Genomic DNA, 21,737 nt, shown 5'->3' with positions numbered 1-21,737 from the left:
CTTAGTAGGGATCAATTCATTATTGTCATTTTTTACCATAGTTGTCCCACTCTTCTTAGGCACTACATGCACTGGACTGACCCATTTGCTATCAGATATTGAATATATAATACCTGCATCTAATAGTTTCAAATTTTCTTTTTTTACTACCTCTTTCATGTTAGGATTTAGTCTCCTTTGGTGTTCAATGGTGGGTTTACTGTTCTCTTCCATACGTATTCTATGCATACAAATGGAAGGGTTGATTCTGTTAAGGTCTTCTATGATATATCCTATAGACTTGCGATGGATCCTAAGTTTCCCTAAGAGTTTTTCCTCTTTTGCAGAATTCAGACTAACATTTAAAATGACAAGATGGTTAGAATTAGAGTTCAAGAATGCATACCTCAGTGTAGAAGGAAGAGGTTTTAATTCTTCCTATTTTATTTCTTCTTGAAGGCTATTTTTGGGTTGTTCTTCCTGCAGATTTTTTACCAGAAGTACTTGGGCCAAAGGTAGAGGTGGATTTACCTTAAGAGATTCTGCATATGCTGCAATTTCCTTATTCTCATTCTCCACTGTTTGCCCATGCACTATACAAGCTTCAAGAAGGTCTTCAAGATATCTCTTTTGAAATTCTTCCTCCTCTAGCTTGTCTATCATGTCAACCCTTAAACATTTATCAGGTTCAGATTTTTATTTCATTGCTTGGAACAGGTTGAATTATACCTCTTCATCCCCTGCTTTGAGAGTTAGATACCCATTTTTTATGTCTATGATTGCTTTAGCAGTTGCCAAGAAAGGTTTTCCTAATATTATGAAAATTTAGACATCTTCCTCCATCTTCAGGACAACAAAACTACTGGAATGAAAAATTTTCCCACCTTGATGGGATGTTTTCTAGGATACCAACCAGGTACTTGACAGATCTTTCTGCTAATTGCAAGGAGATGATAGTTGGTCCCAACTCTTCCACATTCAGCTTTTGACATATGGATAAGGGCATTAGGCTCACACTGGCTCCAAAGTCATAGAGGGCTTTGTCAATATTCATATTGCCAATCAAGCATGGTATGGAGAAGCTTCCAGGATCTTTCAATTTTGGAGGCAACTTATTTTGTATGATGGCACTACATTTTTCTGTTAGAGTAACTATCTCATAGTCCTCCAGTCTCCTTTTTTTGGAAAGGATTTCCTTAGAAATTTTGTGTAGGTGGGCATTTGAGATAACACTTCTGTAAAAGGAATATTGATGTAGAGCTTCTGCAAAACCTCTAAAAATTTCCTAAATTGCTTGTCCAATTTAGATTTCTAGAGTCTTTGAGAAAAATGTAAGGGGGGCTGGTAAGGTTCTGGTAGTTTCTTTTTCTTCTTTTCTCCCTCTTCTTTGCTTTCCTCAGCTTGCTTCTTTTCTTCCTCTTATTAAATGTTAGGATTTCTAGGAGTTTCTTCCTTCTGTTTTTGCTTTTCTTATGGTTCTTGTAATGTTCTCTCACTCCTCAATGTGACAACTTTGCAATATTCTTTGGGATTCATCTCAGATTGACTAGGTAATTTTCCACTTTGTTTGCTTGAAGAATTGGCCTGCTGAGCGATCTGATTATCAAGCATTTTATTATGGGTGGCCAATTGATTCACTCTAGAAGCTAATTGCTTAATCATCTCATTTTACTATTGATGTACTGCTAAAAAGCTCTCCATCATGGACTCCACAGTCAACTTTAATTTGGCCTGTTGAGGTTGAGGGAGTGGTGGTTATTGCTTCATCAAATTTTTCCCTCTGTTTTGGAAACCTGATGGTGGTGGCCTATATCCTTGCTATTTGTTTATGGGTTAGTTTTGAGAATTCTGTGAGTTGGACCATAAGAAATTTGAGTGGTTCCTCCATCCAAGGTTATATGTGTTGGAATATGGGTTATTGACTTGCCTCTGGTTGAAGTTTCCTCCATTATTCACAAAGTTTAGCTACTCTGTGGAAGGCTCGCTGTAAAGACTGCATGCTGAAGTTGTATGACCTCCTCCATAGTTATCACAGAATTAGTTACTTGCTCCTATTACATTGGCCTGCATTATGTCAAGACTTTTAGTGAGTTGGTCAAACTAAGTGTTAATCATGCCGAGGGCATCCAATTCTAGGATCCCTGCTGTTCTTCTTGCATCACCCCTTTTATTTGACCACTCAAAGTTATAGTATGCAACCCTTTCCAGTAATTCCAAAGCTTCAGCCACTGTTTTCTCTATAAGGTCTCCTCCTACTGCTAAATCAACTAAACTCCTTGTGGATGGTAGCAAACCATTGTAGAAATTCTAGATAAGGAGCCAATCTTCTATGCCATTATGGGGACATTCCCTTTGAAGGTCTTTGTATCTCTCCCATGCATCATAGAGTGACTCTCCTTCCTTTTACCTAAAGGTGTTCAGTTCTAACCTCACTTTTGCAATTTTTGCAGGTGGAAAGTACCTTGCTAGGAAGGTTTGTGAAAGACCTTCCCAAGTAGTGAAAGTACCAGCTGGTTGAGAGAGCAGCCACTTCCTTGCTTTATCTCTTAATGAGAATGGGAATGCTCGGAGTTGAATGGCTTGATCAGAGACTTCATTCATCTTGAAAGTATCGCATGGAGCGAGAAAGCACTATAAGTGATAGTGTGGATCCTCCATAAGTGAGCCTACAAACTGAGTTTGCTGGATCATCTAGAGCCATGCTGGTTTGAGTTCAAAATTATTAGCGTCGATTGTAGGCCTGGTGATGGTGGACTGGAATCCTTGAATATTAGGGGCTCCATAGTCCCTTAGAGATCTTTGCCTGTTATTGTTGTTATTAGCCATACCTGGACCTTCAATAGCTTCAGGTTTGGGTTTTGGCTCTTGATTTCTTCTTTCTTTCCTGATGGTTCTTAGAGTCTTGTCTATGTTAGAATCCAATTCTAGAAATTCTTCTTCAGGTTTGGTTGTTCTGGTCATATACTAATGTGCCTGAAAGAAAAAAAAAAGTTAATCTAAAATAACAAAAGAAATAAATGTTTAAATCAGCTAAATTGTCTATCGTCTAATACTACTAAACTCCTTGGCAACGGCGCTAAAAACTTGTTTTCCTGGTTTTACAATCACCGCAAGTGTACGGATCGCTAACAAGTAATAAAGTAATGAGTAGAGTATCGTTCTCACAAGGAGTTATAGGTGTAAGTACTAAACTACACAATAATCTTAACTGTTTAAACTATTGAAAGTTATAAGAGAGTAAATTCTAAACTAAGATGAATAAATGTTGAGAATTAAAGAAGGTGAATCTGGAAACTTAAAGAGAATTCTAATTATGTGAATAATTCTAGAATTTTAGATTTCACACCTTAACCTTATTATAGTTTTAATCTTGCTTTATCAATGGATTGAGTATTTGTTTCTTTGATGGAAATTAATCCTAAGGTATCCTAGATCCTCTCTCAAGGTATCTAAAGTGTATTTCAATTAGAGCTAGACCCTACTTTCATTAGTGATTAGTCCTAATCAAAACCCTTTGAGATTTATGATTAATTTTGAAACTCCACAAAGGTTATCAGTCTATCTCTAGGTCAAATTTTCTAAGTCCAAAATCTTAATTTTTCGATACTAATCTTCACCTCTCAGTTCATCAATTAGTATCTTAGATCATGACTAGGTAGGTACTAACACATAGCATGCATTAAGAATACAAGAGATTGAATTAAAGAATAAAACTCAATTCCATTAAATAAAACTTAATATATATCCATAACAAAAGTCAAGAATACTACTTTCTAAATTCCAAAATTTAAGGAGTTACTCACTCATGGTGAGTTTAATAAACATAATGTAATAAATGTAAAAGCACATAAAATCAATCTGAAGACTAAAAACAAAAGAATCAAGGGAGGATTCTGCAGCTGTGAACTTATGAAACTTTGGCTGAGAAGTCTGTCCTTGGCACTGATGTGATTCTTCTTCAAGACGACTAGGGTTCCTCAGGAAGGCTTCTCTAGGGTTCCTCTTTTTTTCTCTTCTCTTTCTCCCCTCTTTTGTTTTCTACTGCCTTTTCTTTATATTAAATGTCCTAGGGTTAAGTTTTAGAGTCCCAAGGGCATTAGAAGTCTAATTGGTATGCCAAAATAGGAGTTAGAGTCGGATTTATAAAGTTGCTGAAACGTAGTACACGGGCCATGTGTCACTATATAGCCTGGGGCATGTACGTTGCTAGAGCTGATGGCCTCTTTTCGGATTAAGGGGGGGGGGGGGGGGGGTGGGTAGTAAGTTACATGGGCCTTGGATGCTTACACAGGTCAACTTACATGGCCCGTGTACTTGTGCATGCTCCATTTACTTCTTCAAGCCTTGGCAACAGAAGGTTACATGAGTCTCTAAAGGTTACATAATCTGTGTTACACGGCCCATGTCACACCCCGGCTTAGTGGGCCCCAGCTCAAGCCCCTCTAGTGAGCCTTCTTGCCAGCGTACCCTTCTAGAGGCCGGGCCTGCAACTCAAATCAGTACTGTCCGCTTTGGTGGAGTTAATCCCTTGGCCCTGCAGAGCTAGGATTCGAACCCATATCACCTCACGGTTTTACTCGCCTCTTACCAATTGAGCTGCAGCTACAAGACAAATATCTATCCAGGAAAGATCATATATATTTTTTTAGGTAAAATAAGTTAATTTTTAATGTTTGGTCGAATTGTTTCAAATCTTTTTATTTAAATTTAAATTAACCTTGTATTAGTAAAATTATTTTTTAGCAGTAAAATATTATTTTCTCTAAGCACATCATCATCTAAGAGTGTCTCATACACTACCGATAACATCACATTTTCAACTGAATGTAATGACAATAATGACCTCTCAAAGTTGCCACTGTTGGCATTGATTGCTATAAAAGAAAAGACGTCGTTCGTGGCTAGACGTGTGTAAATGATCGGTTCAATTTTAAATTGAATCAAATTAATAAAATTAATAAAATTAAAAATTAAAAATTTTAAAAATTGAATCAAATCAATTATTAAAAAAAAATTAAATCAAATCAAATTGATAAATATCAGTTTGATTCTATTTTAAATCGATCAAACTGAATTTTGTAAAATTTTATATTTTTAATATTAAATTTTAATAACAAAAATATTAAAAAAAAACTTAAAAATCAAAACTCAAAAATCTTAGGGTTTTCTTAATAATATATATATATATATATATATATATATATATATATATATATATATATATATATATAATTTCAGTTTAATTTATTTATTTTTTATTTTTTATGAAAATAACTGAATCAAATTGATTAATCAAAATTATCAAAATTTATAAATCAAATCGAACCGATTAAATTTTAAAATTAAATCGATAAAATCAAATTGATTCAATTTCATTTAATTTTTCAATTTAAATTGAAATTTGCTCACCCTATTAGTGGCATTGCAAGTAGAGGATGTGATCAGAGATCTACCACAAAGGTATCTAATGAGTGTGGAGTCGCATTGAAAGGGGCTTTTGTGAGCAATATCTAATTTTGATTATACCGTTGACATTTGTGCTGTGTTTGTATGATTTTACAAAAAAAGAAAAAGGGCTTGTATTATTTGATTTTGAAAACTCTGAAATTTGTGTAATGGAATCTAGATTTGCAGAGAAATTATTTATTGCTCATGTAGCATATACTTTTTCTATTGCTTTCATTCTCCATATTTTAAAGGGTATCTGAAATTTTTAGTTGAGACCTAATAAAGGTGGTATTAAAATCTCGTTTTTTCTTCTCTCGTTAGGGTTCACTTTTAAGGCTAGGTCTTGGCATTCTGTCGCGCATGGCGGTCTCCTTCTGCTTCTGTAGGTAGAGGGAGGTCACCTCCCTCCTCCCCGTTCAATGGGTATCCCTCCCTACCAACGTTGAGGGGTGTAAATAGTTTTCGTGATTGGAGCAGTAAGCGGTGAGGGGTGAGGGTTTTCTTAAGCTGCCCTTGTGTTTTTGTGTGGTGATCCTGTGTTTTTTCTTCGATTACATGTTTGTGCTTTGTTTGGGTTTGTTTCTTTATTGTTGATGTTGCAAATCTGTAGCATGCAAGGGAAGATTTTGTAGATTTGCTCAGTTGTCAGGTCTAGAGCTTCATTGCTCTCTGCATCGGTGTGGCTACGTTTTCTCTTTTCTTGCATGGAACTAGTCATCTGTTGTGACAAATTGCGGGATGCGATTTGGTAGTTCGGCCCAGAAGTGCAATTGGACACCGAAGAGACGCATCACCGATGTTCCTTGCTTGCTGAGTTACTGATGCAAAATGTAAGGATTGAGAGTGGAAGTGAGCTGAGTTGATCTTGAGTGTAAATTGGAGGGAACATTTATTGATTAGTTATAACTGTATTGTAGCTGGAGAAGTATAAATACTGTACAAGTGTATTGATTCGGTGTTGAATGAAATAATACAACTCATTCTCTCTCTCTCTCTCTCTCTCTCTCAAGGTCTTCCTCCTTTCTCTACTCTTTCTTTCTCTATTCTCTTCTCTTTCCCTTCTTTTACCCTTCTCTCTTCCAATCTTCTTCTTTTCTTTAACATTCTTCTGTCAATCTAGACAGAGTGTTAGGTCTTATGAGCTATGGCCCTAATAACTTGGTATCAGAGCTCAGTGATTTAGAGGACCCAACTGTGGCAAAATTGAATTTGGCAAGGAAAAACCAATCGATGGAAAACCCTAGGGTGTCACTAGGCCTGGAGAATCACATGCAATTACTTGAACAAGATTGGGAGGTCCCAGCCAAGAACTTCATGCATCTAGGGTAAGGAATCGGGAGGAAAGAAGTGAGCTTGTACAACAGATGGATCGAAACAAAATGGAGCTGTCATAGAAAATGGATCAGATTTTGGAGTTGTTTTGAGCTTCAAAATTGAAAGCCCACATTTTTTAGGTATTTTGGAGTGAGGATCATGAATTAAGATTACCAATTCAAGATGGTTATATAGCTAATTTCAAGGAGAGAAGTGGGCACAATCTTAAACAAAAATTGGTTGAGAAATGGGTCTCTATTCACTATGACCATTCAATCAATCCAACTCCAACAATTCAATTGGAAATTCAAAGTGACAGGGATATCAATCTCTCCGTTGAAGTTGAAGTCTTTAATAAGGAAGGTATCTTTCTTGACGCTAGACATGTTAAACTTCTTGAAAATAAAAAAAGTGTTTTTGTTGAGCATGTTTCAATTAAAAGAAGAAGATATGATAATTTATGAAGAACTAAAATGTGAAAAAAGGCACTGGAATCTTGGTGATAGTGCATTGGATTTGAGATACTGCAATCATATAAGACTTAAGGAGAGTGAGTTTGACATTAGGAAAAGGCAGAGAAGACAATGTGTTTCTTGTCATTGGAGAAGTTAGATATTGAAAATGCTTGTGAAAATGTCATAGTGAATTGCAAAGGTACCTTAAGCCTTGAGACCTTTTGAAATTAATGTAACATCTCCAATATTTCGATTAAAAAAATTAAATTTTAAGTTTGGGGTATATTATTATTTTTTAACGCACTCCAGTATTTCAGAAATTTCTAAATTAGTGCTTCAACTAAATTTGCAAATAATTTGAATTTAAAAATTATAAAATTTAATATTTTATTATTTAAAATTAAAGAAAATAGTATTTTAATTTTTAATAAAAAAAATTGAAGTTAATTTGTATAAAAAGCTAAAAATTATCTTACTCTGTAAAAAGTTAATAATAATGATAATAAAAGGATTTTCTCCGGTCAAAATTAGGCTAGCATTTTAAAGAACCATCTCATGTAAGCAGAAATGGGACCTAAATTTGCTTGCTTCTCATGAAATATGGAAACTGTAACATTCTGTCATGAAAGAGATCAATCACTAAAATTATTCCTCTTTCATCAATCACTTGCCATATCTGATTCCTAAAATACAGATGAAGCTTTCAATATGTGCGTTTCCATCTACTTGTCCAAATAAAAACTAGGCCAAAAAAAAATGATAAATCCACAAACATAGTACACAATGTATAATTTCACTACTTATCCAGATGCAAGTTTTCCATAGATATTGAAAATTGGTTTTGTTGCTTCACTTCTCCTTCATAACATATCTTTCAACCTCAATACCATCTGAATTCGAAAACTCTGGCCTCGACACCTCGTTCCCAGAACCCATTAGCAACATTTCCAGGTCTGGTTGGGTCCCTTCAGATCGCAGTCCGTGTAATATAATTGGAATCGACACAAAAATGCAATTCTGTGCCACCATATGGTGGCATGTTCAATGTTACATCTATTAGTATGTACAAAACGTTTAAATAAGTATGGCAGCAACATGGTTACAAGATTTATATGACGACTATGGCTGAAGTTTCCATCCCTGGAAGCCTAAGATATCATATCATCCAAATATTACAGGATCTTCAGGGCGATGCCATAAAAGAATCAGGCCAAGTAGTGATTTCCGCGTGGACTAGATCAACCTAATAACGTATCCATTGATTTCACTTTTTAGCCACTAATCCATCTTCGTTTACGAGCTGGTCTTTCTGATTTGATCTCTGAGTAGACAGGAGAGTCAGTTTTGACAGAAGTTAGTGCCTCACTCTCTATTTTTTTTATTGCCAAGGCATCCTTTTCACTTGGCATTGGAAGCTTGAAGCGCTCACTTCGCTTCTTCAACTTCTCAACTGTGTCTAGGTGACGATCCTCCAATGGCCTAGCATCAGTTTCCTTATTCTCAACATCAGCAGCGTCTTTCTCTTCAGCCAAGGAATGCTCTTCAACAGCCTGAGTTCTCTTAGGAATTTCATCTGCAGGTTTGTTTGCTTCTGAAGATCCAATGTTGTTATTCCTATCTATTTCTTTAAAAGTCAAGGAAGTTGATGGCTTAATGCCGATGCTACAATCTCTCTCCTTATGGCTTGTCCAACGCTCCAACTTTGATCGTCCTCTCCTTGAATCATGATGCTCATCATCAGAGGATGCATCTTCCTTGTGTCTTTTTGTAGAGTTGTGTTGTGTTGTAATCTCATTCTCCACGTTTCCATGCTCAGCCGCACCCCTCAACCCCTAAGCAAAGGCAGAAACAATCAAAAAGAGCTGAGCTAAACACAGGAAAACTCTCCACATTAATGAGGGGTCAGATCACCTTGTGCTTTCTACCTCAATGAAAGTAACTAAGAAACAAGTACATGCATCTACATTAAAATTTAATGACCTCATGGTAAAATCACTCACAGAAATGGTGGACAAAAATTAAATGAAAATAACTTCCCTAAGAGAAAACAAAATCTGGTTCTAGGCTCCAATGTGAACTCAATTTATAGCCATCTTAACTACCAAAATGGCTATGCATGCCTAAGTGGAATTTAAAGATTTGCCTTGGTGCACCTAAATCTCCAATCTATCAGTCATCAAGGAGATATTATGATTTCATGCACCAAAAACATGTTGCACTATAAGAACCCATAAAGCCACATCTCTAAAAGGAATTTGTCATCCTTGCAATAAAGTTATCACCATTTATGGAACTACTGCAATGACAAATATCAAACATATTAGAGAAAAGCAGCATAACTTTGACAGAAACAAAGCAAGAATCCAAATTTCAAAGTTAAAGTTGATCAATGGACAACTGTTCCAACCATTAGGTCTTACATAATTCACTTCCCCCCCTGTTGGATGGCTCTTATGGAACATAGTCTGGGAGCATAAAATGAAATTAGTAGTAATTCATGTCACAGGAAAAAAGTTTATTCATATCCTCAGTGCAAGCATCAAAAAATGATAGAAATAGGATAATCTATTGAGTTGGAGCTCAATCAGCTTTGCTTTTAATTCAGTTGCAGGTTTTCACATGTTTAAGTCTCAAAGCTTATTGTATATTTGTTAAACCTAGTGATATCTTTTATTTGTATTATTTGATAAATCTTATGCCAAATTAGACTTATGTTTGTTCAGTATTATATCAAATAAAATCTGTTAACTCAAAAATTTCAGCGATAAAAATTTGGGTTTACACAAATTTATAAAAAATAAAAAATAACAAAAAATTAGGGCAAAATATTAGGATTTTATTTAAGTTACTGTATTAGGAAACTATAACTAGAGGACACAAACTAAAGAATCAATATTATCCTTCTTTTCCTTTTTTTAAGAAGGTTTCAGTCAAATTGAAACAGCAATACATATAATCAATAAAGTATGTGTCAGATCCAATAAAAGAAAGTAATTATAAATTATAAAATATAATGTAATTCAGGGATTGTGCCAATTTACTAAAATATAAAAGAGGTTTTTATCTAAAAATATATTTAACAACATAATCACTTAAAATATGGCACCACTCATCTAGCATCATGCCTACATGATCTAATGGATGGAGAACTCATCTTCTTGTGAATGATAGCCTCATTGTGCTAAAGGGGCACATAAACTGGCAATTCACTACACATGAAAAACAACTTCATGGGCCACGCAAGTTTAGATGATGTTTTGCTTCCCATCGAGGGGTAAAAGAATCATTGCTAGTTATTGTTTATGGACATGCCTCAGGCCCTCAGCAAGAAGAATTCAACAACATCGATGACAAGGACAAAGCCTCATGTCACTAGCCCACAAACTACATGTTAGGCTGATAGGTCGCTTCACAGCCTAAAGTGCAAAGCACCAGAAAAGCGCCCACCTTACTGAAGCAAGGCACAAATTTCAGAAAATTGTTAATAAATTTATGTGCTAAAAACTAGTGCAATAACTAATGCAAAGAAAATGTGACCATTCATGTGCTGCTATATTAAAAATTAGCAATTTACCCAAAGAAAAGACAAGTCAAACTCCAGCAGCCTAAAATATTGTTTTTTAATGATTTTTACGCATGTTGAATATTGTAATCCTTTTAAACTAATTCACAATGATGGAAGAAACTAATTTTAACTAGGTATATGCCTCCTGTGCCTAGCACATCAAAATAGGTGTGTGCTTAAACAAGGAAAGAAAGTGCCTTACTAGGGGTGCCTCACCTAAGGGTCCTAAAGCACTGGATCCATATCTCACTATTCTTTTGCACCTGGGCAAGTGCTTTGTACACTTTTGACAACACTGCTCAAAAGAAGGTAGTCAAATTGCACACTCAAAAGAAGGTGCTCAAATTTCACTATAATCCATACATGAAATCAAATCAACTTTCCAAAACTTAGAACCTATATTATAATTATACATCAAGAAAAGGTCTTCATCAAGATTTACGATGACCAAGATTTCAAGTAATTAATTTCCAAAGATTAGGGGTTCAAAAAAGTAACAATTTCAGCTTGAGAACTCAATTTTTATTGTGTCAGGTCATTTGTCAATTACTCTAACTTATGAGGGAGGACATCCTTCCCATTAGGAGTTCATGCTATTGTTTTGAATATGGAACATACCATCTCATCAGTGTGACCACTCTGATCCCCTTGATTTCTTCTAGAAGGGCCCCAAGAGTTGTGATCACCCCCCTCAAATTCTTTATGCTTTCTCATGTTATCTTTATGCTTTTTCTCATGCACCCTTTGGTTATCAGGTGTGTCAACAGCACGATCAATGCGAGTGCTTGATCTTTCTTGCCTGGATCTTCTCTCCTCATTACTAAGTTGATTTCCCCGTCCATAAACATCATCACGCCCCTATGATGTAAATAACTTTCATCCTCCATTCTATCCCTTCTCTTCTGCAGTTCACTGTTCCGAACTGCATCTTTTAGTTGGTACTCTTTGTCAGAACCTCTGTATTCATCCTTCACCCTAGACTGGCCAATCCATGCTTTATCATCTGCACCACGCCCAGTCCTTAGAGAACCTCGTCCTTCTTCTTTTTCTCGCTTGGATAAATTTTCCACATGGGATTGTTTTAGCCTATACAGCTCCTCCCTCTCCCTTTGCCTTTCACCCCTTTCCCTCTGGGGCCAGACCTCATCTTTGTGCCTAACAGAGTGGTACTTATCAAGATTGTCTCTAATTCTTTGCTGATCATCTCTCTTTCGAGGATCCAAAACATCATCCCTTTCTCGCCTTCGACGACTTTTGCTTTCTCTGTGGCCATGCAAGATCTCCTCCTTATCAGTGTGGTCACTCCTTAAATATTCATCATCTTTCACTTTCTTGCTATGGTGATCATCCGCTATGTCATACCTACTCTTCAAATTATCTTCCCTTTCCCTGTGCCTTGAGCCACCATCCTTGTCGTAATGGACCCTGTAGCTGCCATTGTCCAACTGTTTTCTTGAATGAAGATATTCCTCTCTGTCGCTTCTCTCACCTTCCCATATCTTACTTCTGTGCCTGGATCCCAATTCATCTCCCCGTTCCCTCTTCCTTGTGTCTTCAGTTCTACTTTTTCTGCTATGCAGATCTTCCTCCCTCCGTTGCCAAGCTCCATCAGGATTTTCTCGTTCCTTTCGCCTACCATAACCTTCGTTTCTTACATGCAAATGAGGGGCCAAGGTAGGGTCCAAATCCCTACAAGGATAAGAACCCTCCCTACCTTTTATTCCCATGTGATTTCTTTCCATCTCTTGTCTAGGATCACGTTCTTTTCTTCGGAAATTATGTTCATTTTCGTCAAGTTGCCTCTTGATGCTCCGCGTAAGCCTAGCACCACGATCTTGAACTACTTCCTCCTCAACACTATCCTGCCATTTCTGATAATCTCTGCTGCTACCTGATCTTGCTTTGCTGTTTTCACTGCTTCTTGCATCCTTGGAGTCCTCATCACCAAGTTCTTGCAATGCAGACTGTTCAACACAAGAACTTAATTTTTGTTTCTTTGTGGAATGGTGTGCATTCCCATCTTTTATGCTATCATTTGTGGTTACTTCATTCTCAGTCATCTCATCCTTTTCTATTCCAGAACTTCCTTCAGCTAGCACAGGCTCATTAGGCACAGTAACATCCTTGTCCTCAACACTCAGCTGCCTTGCATCCCTAACTGCAGTGGGAGATGACACCACCAGGCTATGTTTACCATCCATGGTTTCAACTGAATCTTCCTCAACATTATCAAGGAATCTTTTATCCTGTGTACCACTAGGAGTAACATGAGGCGATATGTCACTTGTTCTTCCCTGTCCCCGCCTGTGATAAAGAGGAGAGAGTCAAAGATGCTGATTGGTTCAGTTAGAAACCTACCAAGTTAAAATTAATCCAACATCAAACTAATAGGGAATCATTAAGAATTAAAGTCACTGCCAAGGAAATCCTAGATCCATGCAAAATCAATTAAAACACAATACTGCCTGACCTTTACAGCTTTAGGTCTAGCAGTCAAATTGGTCAATATATCAAAAATTTTTTACTGAATATGGAAAAAGAGCAAAAATATCTCCAAGTCTTGAAACACTCCAAATTCAGAGGCAGAGAAAGTGAGTTTTCAGTTCAAAAGTTCTTTTACTACCATTTGCCTAACTTAAAATTATGGACATAGAAATTTTTACAGCAATAGAAATTTTTATAACAACTTTCCCTTTTTCCACAAATATGAACTTGGTTTGCTTTAGTGTTACCATTGCCATGATCTTTAGAAGCCTTTAGTCATGCTTCAATGTGCATGACTACTCATGAAAAAACACATCATAACCCCCATATAGGATGTGCACCCCAAACGGTCATTTATACCGTCCTGACGTCTCTATCTCTAAAGACTTCATTCAGAAATTTCTCATCATGGCTACCTTTTCTTAGCATGCATGGTCAGATGCTTATCCCCTCTCAAATCAAACAAATAAATAAAAGAGCACTAGTTGGATAATATCCCAACGTAAGGTGAATGAGTGTTGCACAAGCTGGAAAGGATGAGAAAACAGCCACTGCATGCAAAAAAAGCTGCAGAATGAATATAAGATTCAATTCAGGGCTCCTTTCCTCGGATCCTACTTCAGGCTACATATTGCAACTACAGAGAAAAGGAAATTAGAGGCATAATTATACTTTATCCAACTGACATGCATTGTATTAAAGTATTTGAGTAAGTCATTAAGGAATTTCTGAGTGTCTCAGAATTATTTTCTTTAGGTCTTTTTTTTTTTTTTTTTGTGGGAATTTTCCATGCAGGAGTATAAATAGTTCTAGGACAACAGAAAATACCAAAATTATATAATTATTTTCTAAGACTTGATAATGGATGAGTATTTAGTTTCAGTCTAAAGAGATGCATGGCAGTGTTAAATTTTCCCCCCCATCATCGTCATCCTCATTCTCTTAATCTACTATTGCCACAACTCAGATTACTATTTGTAGCTATGCAACAGAATTGAAAGTTCCTGCTTTTTCTATTTACCCATTCCATCCTAGCATTACACCAACACAAAGAAAAACCCCAAGGCCCACATTTTTTTCCAACTCTCTCTACTGATAAAACCACTAAAATGAAATCCTAAACCTTAATATTTAGTGACCCACACAGATACTTGTAGACTTAGCTCTTTCTATTCTTTAAACTTTTGCTACCAAACTTAACCATTCTCCAGCCATATTGAGACCCTAAACTATTTACACAATTTGCATCAGTTTACAACCCCAAAATTCTAAATTTAACAAATCCTAGCCCATTACATAACATACAAGGTTAATTTTCACCTATCTGACCTACATTATCCCATACCTTTCCTCATGAGGGGGGGCAGAATCCCCACAAGACAACAAAGGCTGCCCCCTAGAACCAGTATGATATTCAGATGGTGCTTTGGGATGGAAGGGCAAAATCACATCTCCCTCAGGTAGGTTACTGCGACCAGAATCAATATATGGTGCCCTCCTCCCACCTTTTCGATTACCATAACCTTGTGGAAAATCATTGGAATATTCAGTTTCTATCTGCGCCATGTCCTCTTCATGTATATGGCTTCCTCTGACGTCATCTCTTGGAGGATCATTGTTTGCTCCATCCAGACCACCATTTCCTGTGGAGGAATCATCATCTAGAGAGTCCTGCAAGACAATCTGTTTACCCAAGTACCTTCAGTTAATTTATATTGCATCAAATGTATCCGTAGGACAACAGCAATTAAAGACAGGAGAGATACTTCACCTCAATGATTGCATCAGAATCACGAATTCGAGGCGGTCGAGTGTCGATAGATGGGAGACGTTCACCATAACCTCCTTCAACTTGTATCGCCCGTCCAGTTGGCTGGTAGAGAATAAATTAAACATTAGTCTTCAAAATGCTATGGCAACTAACAGATCTAGAGCATCCACATTATCAAAAGACTCACAAGACCACACAAAAATAATGTAGGGCAAAAAGAAAGAGAATTATGAGAGAGAGAGAGAGAGAGAGAGAGAGAGAGAGAGATCCACACTCATAGCCAAGCATTGATATCAAGAGATTCTTTAATTGATAGGTTACAATAAAATATTAACAAAGAAGAATCTTGATCTTGTCCCTTGTTATAAAGTAGCAGTAGTAGTAATAACAGAACTTCAAAGAAAAGCATGTAGAAGAAAAAAGGTTGAAGCTGAAGCATACTAATGGTGGCCGTATGCGAGCAGCTCCTTTTGTTAAATCACTTTGTCCAACATCTGACTTCCCAAGATTTGAATTGTCCACTCGAATATCATGAATACCTGTTGCCGCTGCCAATTCTGGTGGCAAATCTGGATCATAATCCTAAAATGAAGGCAATGGAAAATAAAAAAGTTTTCCTCTTTACAAAATTCAAAAAATAATAAGAAAAGGAATGTCAAAGCTAAGCTACATCTTTATGTGTATTTAAATATATCATTTCAATACAGCCTTACATATGCATAATACAGAAGAACCTTACTACCTGCTCTGATCGCCCACTCTCATAGACACGAATTTTGCTTTGCATGGTAGTTTCTAATCGGTGTTGTTCCTGAGAATTAGATTGACAGATCCTTCTAAACATTGGTTTACTTGGTAGACAATATCATCAAAAGTCAAGATTATTACCAGTTGTTTGCAATAATCTTTCCAGCTTTCCTCATTCAAACCGAAGTTGAAGAAGTCAGATACATCCACGGCAGGATATTTCCACGGCTTTTCTTCAAAACCATCAATGTCAACATCAAAAATGGTCCTGAAAATAATATAAGAAAATCGATAAGCATTCATCAGATAAAACAAACTCTGAAACTTTTAATCAATCAATACACCATGGTGGCATACTGAACAGCACCCAAAAAAAAAAAAAAAAAGGTTCACTACATTGCCAGACAAACATAAGGATAAGATGAGAGACATCCTACAACAAAATAGCCTATTCTTTCAGCTTCAACCATGCCAGCATAAACAGATTAAATATAGGCTAAAACAATGACCCAATAAACTAGCAATACATACTAGTTATGATAAACTACCAATTATCGAACTAACAACTAAGTACAACCAATTTCAGTTTCAAAAATATGATGAACCTGAATTAGAATCAGCAAAAGTCTCTTCTTCTATTCTAAGCCTACCATGAAAGTATGCATACTATTTTTTTTTTTTTTTTTTTTTGTGTTAACTGTTAACCAGCTAACTGCATCAATGCCACAAACAATCATCAAAAGCTAGATTCAAATATCATATAGCAAATTCAAATCCATTACTTCTTTAATCAGAGCAAGCTGGAAAACATTTAAGCAGGACAATATCGTGTCTCCAATTAGGTCAGCTTCAGGTATTCAAAGCCTTAAGACATATCTACCTGATTAACTTCCCTATTAGTGCAGGGAAGATGATTCAAAAGGGGAGTATCATGCAAATGGTGAAAACATCAACCGATCAAACGACAAAGTAATTGTAACATAAAGATGTTATGAAAAAAAGTGGAGAAAGCACCTAGCTTATAGAAAGAAAAAATTACTTGTGGGAAGGAAGGGTGAATTCCAGTCCACCACCAAAGCCTCGCCCTGCCACATTGTTGCCCCAAACAGGCATTCCAAAACCAGGATGGTAACCCTTCTGCATTTGAGGAACATTTTTAATTCCTGCTGGTCGCCAGTCACCCCTACCACGACCAGCTAAAGGAGCCATGTTGATAGAAGGACGAACTTGACCTGGTGCTCCTCCAGGAACAACAGTAGTAGCTCCAGGCATTGGTGCTGCACCAGGTCTCACATACTGTACAGCAGCAGAAAATAACCCATAAAGTTAACATAAAATTCAGGAAAATAAGTGGCAACCCTACTTAACCACTAACTCAGAATAATTGCAAGTAAAGCAGAATTTTTCATTTTGAAGTTAACCTAGCAGTACACAATCATATTATTGACACCCAACTCATATCAACAAGACCATCCTCCTGAAAACATACGTCATTCCAAAACTAACTTCAACTTTTGCATCATGTAGAGAAACAAAAGACATTTTAGATCCAAACAAAAAAATTGAAAATCAAGAGCCAACATGAAATTAAGTCGTTAATTGGTAATATATTACTTGTCAAGGGACAACAAAAATTTAAAAAAAAAAAAAAAAAAAAAAGTGCAAGGCTAGGTAGGCAATGGCAAAGAGTTAGTAGTCAAAACACAACCTGGAGATGGTGCAACATGCTTCCTTTAATTCTAAATGAGAGGATTTGCCAAAAGAGAAAGGGACATTAATGAGGCCAAAGTACACTTTTGGTAAGTAAAAAAAAAAAAAGAAGTAAACAAAGAAAATGGATAGACAAATTGTTTTCATCACATAGCAAGATATTGCATATCAAATAATCATCATGGGTATTAGCATTACAAGTTCACAATCAAAAGGTTCAATTATCAAGTGAGAATTCACTTGACTGGTAGCCCAAATGATGCAGATTCCAAAATATATCAAACAACATACATATGGTGGAATTGACACGTGGAAAATTTTAATTGTATTTTATAAATCATAATAGGTATAGCTGATTCATACTTGTGCATGTGTAAAAGCAAATGCACAAGAAAAACAAAAGCATATCCTTTGTAGTTTCAGAGTGCATAAAAATATTTTTGCAAAGATTTTAACAGAACACAATGCTGTTGAGACACCAAGCTGTATTTGAAACACTGCATACCAATTACCATGTTTTGCAAAATTATATGTATGTGTTCCTGCTCATGACTAAAAGATACAAAAATTAACAAGAAGCTTTAACAATTACTTCCCAATCTCTACAGTTTGTACTTTGCATCTCCAATGGCATATTGGTGCAATGGACCCATGAGCAATAAATCAAACCAGACGTAATAAAATTGCACACTATTCTATTTGCTTAATTTATAAATTAAAAGCATCAACACTGATTCCCTGCTAATTCTTTGTAAGTTGACAGTATAGACATGTTCTAGTCATTGTTGTCCTTCCACCTCTCTCTAGCTTAAATCGATGATTCTGGTCACCCACAGATCAAAATTGATGATTGCAGGCATAGTTCTGAAAAATACTTCAGTATAGCATCTCAATAACAACAATGATAAAGAAGAGTACAAGGAAACTATGCCTAGCTTTGTTCACATCCCAGCAATGTTTATAGGATTTAATCACTGAATTTTGCTATCAGTGGTTGCATCTACTTCACAGCACTAATATCAAGGAAGGAGCACAGAAGCACCAGCACTTGAGATTTGAACAGCCTTTCAACTTCTCACATTATTAATTTTACAGTTGAGAATGAGCTCAAGTGATTGATGCACGAAATTCTCAGACATTTTAACACTTTTTTGTTCCCATGGCCCTGACACCAAAACTCAAGTACTCTATTTGAAAGAAAATGTATCACGCTGCAACTAAACCAACAATTTCATGGTGTGGGATAATTAAACACGTAATGATTGGTAAAATACAGAGAATTTAAACCATTTCCTTGCCAGCTGGAAGAATCTGCACTTGCTACATAAAGGAACATAAAGAATAACAATTGACGAGCATCAAGAAAGATTCAACATTTCTCATTCAAACTTTTCAAGTAGACATACATGAATGAAGAAACAAACATTATAGGAACCGTCTTATATGTACAACAATTACAATACATCTGATCAGAAGAGGGGAAAAACATGAAATCCCCCACCTTAAAGAATGAAACCACTATATTTCTTTTTTTACTTTATTTCTTTCTTTATTTAAAGCTCTAACTTATAGCAACAACAACACTGACCTTAAACTGGGAATGAAACGAGTGATGATACCCATGGTTGCTATACCCAATCTTCGGTCCTGCCACTGCAATCCCTTTCCCAGCTGCCTCACCGCCCTCTTTCCTCTCCCCTTCCGCCCCTGATGTTGCGGCCGCATCCTCTCCCACGCCCCACTCTTGTTCTTCTATCGGCTGATTTGGGTCCCCGTCAGCTACAATTACGAGTGGATCTCCATCCTCGTCGTCATCGTCATCACCACCGTCACCCATTATTCCACTTTCCATCCCCATAGGCCCATGATTAGTATCATTCAACACTATTTGCAAGTCATCTTCACTATCACTGTCTTCCTCCCAATCTTCATCTCCCTCGCGGCCGCCACCAACATCAGCTTCAATCCTCTTGGAATCCTCTACATCAACGGCGAGTCCCGGGATCATTGGACCAGAATCTGCAGGAATTCCAGTATTGCCCTCCTCGATATCAAAAGTAACGTCTTTATCCTGCTTATCGGATGTAGAATCAGTAATATCTGAAGCATTATTAGGTAATTTGGCGCCCAAAATCCTAGGTCCAGCAGCTGAATTATTTTCAGTGGGAAATGAATTCTGGACAGAATTGGGTAGGTTTTGATAAGAGGGAGCAGGGGGATTGAGGCCGGATGCACCGTAGGTATCGTCATCGTGGACGTCGTTTTTGTGATTGTGAAGATTGACATCGATCGGAAGGTGAATCAATGAAGATGCGGTATAAGGCTGTTGGACCTGCGGAGCAGAAGAAGATAAAGATGAGGAGAAGGGTCGCAGCACGTCCGTGTAGAGATCTCCGAATTCGTCGTCGTCTTCCATTAAAGAGAGATAAAGAGAGACTACTCTGAAAGAGAGAAAGAAGCGAAGGCTGGTTTATAGAGAAAGGGTTTTGGGCCAGGGCAACAGAGCCTGGGAGAGCTGGTTAATATGGCTTCTTTTTTTTTCTCCCCCCTTTATTTATCAGTCCTATTTTTCCAATTTAAATTAAAATAAAATTGGGGACTTGATCGGGTAATTATAGGCTGGGGGTTTGTCAAGTAGTACGACGAAGGAATCAAAGGAGAGCCGCGACGTTGTATGCTATGAATGGAACACTTTCAATATTCAAGAAAATTACATTATTTAAAATGAAATTTTTTTAATATTTTTAAAATTTAAATTCATTCAAACTTAATTAAAATTTATTTTTAATTATTAGAAATATTATAGATTCAATTATTATTACTCAAAAATATTTAAATATATTTAATTTTATATATTTTAATTAATAATTTATAAAAAAATTATTTTTATTAATAATTTATATTTTAAAATTTTAATAATTTTATAAAATATTTAAATTTTATTTTATTTAAAATAAAAATATAAAACATATATTATATAATTAATTAAGTATTTTATATAAATGAATTAAAATAACGAATACTCAATATGCAAAACTTAAATTTGATTTGAATCTATCACGAATATTATTTTTTAAATTCAAATCCATTCCAAGCCTAATTATTGTAACAATCTGATTTTTTTAAAATAAAATATTTTTAATTAGAGTATTATTTTATTAATATTTTATTCATTGTATTAAATTAATATTTTTCATTATTGTATTTTTAAAGGAGGTTTGGGCTCGTGAACGGAACTAAAGAGGTATTTGGTACCCTGACTGGATAGGATATCCTTTTCAGTTCAAGTGGTATCAGAGCCCCGTAAAGGCCCGTGTGATCCCGGGTTCGAGTCTCGCCCCTGCGTTAAAAACAGCTCTGCGTTGACAGTGGGCCTGGCGAACCCAGAGTGCGCTAGTGGAGTCGTGGTGGGTTTAGGCCCGTGGACGGGACTAAAGAGGATAGGATATCCTTTTCAGTTCAAGCATTTATTATTATTATTATTATTATTATTATTATTATTATTATTATTATTATTATTATTATTAAATTGAATTTTCGTTCTATACAATTGTAGTAGGTACTAGTATTTTAAGTATATTATTATCATTATTTGGAAAATACAATTACATATATGTTACTAGTATTTAATTTAATTATATTATCCTGGTACTTTGGACCTAATTGAAAGTACCTAAAAGTTTAAGAACTAAAAGGGTAATTAAAAGTACAAAAAAAAAAGTAATCTACATTGTAATGCAAGAACACCCCTCTCTCTTTTCACTTTCCCAATGCAGCACGCACAACCCCCTCTCCCCTCCGTTTGCGTTTCTCCAGCCATCATCAACAACCACTATTGACATACCTCCGGTCATTAGCAAGTTTTGGTGATCCTCATCAACACATGAATGGCAACGGAAAGTAAGATATATGGTTGAAAAATGGGTAGAGAGAAAAGCTCCTACCACAAGCTTCCTTGGCCATTTCCAGCCATCTCTAGTGACAAAAGGACTTGCAATGAGCGACGACGAGTCCCTGGTAGCTTAGGCACTTCTTTGTGATCTCCCTTACTAGTTTTAATGGCGATTTTCGACGAGAGCAAAAAAAGAGAGAAAAAGAGTTTGCTAGCAACATTTCAATCATTTTCCCAACAATCCGACTATTGGATTAGTGAACTGAGACTATTGTTGAACTCAGTGCATCAAAACTTTCGAGATGGAACTAGCCTTGCTCTGATCTAACACTATTTGGAAAAGGCAATTATCAAATGATCTAGAATGCACAG

The 21,737-nt window shown here is 36.2% G+C and overlaps 1 pseudogene; it reads right to left on the bottom strand.

The window, feature by feature from the left end:
- Positions 1–7,832: 7,832 nt before the first annotated feature.
- Positions 7,833–20,025, bottom strand: LOC131171891 (FIP1[V]-like protein; annotated as a pseudogene).
- Between the last annotated feature and the right edge of the window lie 1,712 nt (positions 20,026–21,737).

This window comes from Hevea brasiliensis, chromosome 13 (genome assembly GCF_030052815.1).
Source record: "Hevea brasiliensis isolate MT/VB/25A 57/8 chromosome 13, ASM3005281v1, whole genome shotgun sequence".
NCBI lineage: Eukaryota > Viridiplantae > Streptophyta > Magnoliopsida > Malpighiales > Euphorbiaceae > Hevea > Hevea brasiliensis.
The sequence above is the reverse complement of the archived record's forward strand: the minus strand, read 5'-3'. Positions and strand labels throughout refer to the sequence as shown.